The 1,804-nt window shown below is 44.5% G+C and overlaps 1 pseudogene; it reads left to right on the top strand.

The window, feature by feature from the left end:
* Window positions 1-388: 388 nt before the first annotated feature.
* On the top strand, window positions 389-489 carry LOC130462203 (uncharacterized; annotated as a pseudogene).
* The last annotated feature ends 1,315 nt before the right edge of the window (window positions 490-1,804 follow it).

The raw sequence follows: 1,804 nt of genomic DNA on the forward strand, positions 1-1,804 counted from the left end.
AATGTGCCCGGAGGCATTGAGCCATAAGAACTAACCTTGCCCTTCCCCTTAGAGAGAAGAGTGGCCGAGGGAGGAGGGATTGTAGACGATGATGGCGATTGGCTTGGTGTGTTTTCGAGCTTCTCCAAGCGCGAGGTAAGCTTCTCTATCATCCGTGCTTGCTCTATGGCGTACACCCAACCCTTACCATCTTCACTCCTACCTTTCCCATCATAATCCCTTGTGCCTACATGCCAGGATTGGTAGTTTTGAACTACATCCTCAATGATTTCCTGTATTTGATCCTCAGTTTTATTCATAATGGGGCCTCCCGCGCCCGCAATCAAGACTTGTCTTCGAACTTGGACTCAACCCCAAGTAAACTGTTTGGAGCAACAAACATATAGGAATCCCATGGTGTGGGCATTCCCTTTGGTACTCCTTGAAACGATCCCAAGCTTCGAAGAGTGACTCATCTCGCTTTTGCTCAAAGGATTGGATCTTGTGGCGACACTCCGCCGTCTTCCCATGCGAGTAGAACTTGTTTAGGAATGCACTTGTCACTTCGGTCCAAGTGCGAAGTGAGTTGGGCTTGACCTCCTTGTCAAGCCAATCACTTGCTCGCCCAAGTAGAGAGAACCGAAACAATGTCAACCTCACATAATCCGATGTGACACCATAGTGTTTGATTGTGTCACAATAGTGCTCGAACTGTTTGAGATGTTCGTGAGGTGATTCATTACTCTTCCCACCAAATTGATCAAGGCGGGCTTGATCTCAAAGTTGTTGGCACCCGTTGTTGGGGCTTGAATACCACATGTAGCTTCGAATGCCCCCGGTATTCCCAAGTTCTTAACTGGGAGCGCCATGTTCTCAAACACTTGCTCACTCTCTTGTTGTTCCTCACCAACACTCAACGATGCGAATCTGTTATTGCTTGATGAGCTAGACCGTACACGCCTTTGTCTCCTAAGTGTCCTCTCCAATTCAAGGTCAAGAGGATGGAGGATCCTTTGACGAGCACGCCCCCTAACAAGCATACAAACTCAAGAAGAACCGTGAGCAATGCCAAGGAAAAAGAAAGCTAAGCGAAATTGCAATATTTTTGTATTTTCTAATGATGAACTAGTCTCAACTAAAACTCAAAAACAACAACCTTTCCCCAGCAACGACGCCATTTTGATAGGTGTATTTTCCGTCGTTGATAGAAAACAACCTATGCAAACAATATTTATAAAACCACTCAACTACCGGCTAGCGGTAAGCAAAGGGATCGTCCCAAAGAAACGGTGGTTAATGAGCTTTAAAGTCAATCTAGTTCGAACAAGGATTTGGTTTTGAATTGTCACTTTTAAGAATCTAAAAACGAAGAATTATGCTAAATTGAATCAAGAAAGGGAAACGCTAGGGAGTCGGGATAGGCTAGGGAAACCGGGGGAAATGAATTCAACTATTTAGCAATGGTGATCATGCAACGAAATGGTGATTAGGCAAATGGCATTTAAAGACGAACCCGCCACCTGTCGGATAGGGAACGCTAAGCGTCTAATCCACGGAAGAGCTTTCGCCTAATCCTAGATTAAACTAACTAGCATATAATAGGCACCGCCATTAGATCACACAAGATAGGCCCACAATCTCTTGCCAAATCTATCCTATGGTTCCACGTGACTCTAATCGAATAGCATTTGCAACTACCACTCAACTAGCATGGGTATCCTTTCATCAAATCATATTTAATCACATGAATCAACCAACAATCAATCAACAATTTCCCCTAATTAAGGCCCTAGATTCTCCCCTTACCCTAACCTAATTCTACTCA

This window comes from Spinacia oleracea, chromosome 5 (assembly GCF_020520425.1).
Source record: "Spinacia oleracea cultivar Varoflay chromosome 5, BTI_SOV_V1, whole genome shotgun sequence".
NCBI classification, from domain to species: Eukaryota; Viridiplantae; Streptophyta; class Magnoliopsida; order Caryophyllales; family Amaranthaceae; genus Spinacia; species Spinacia oleracea.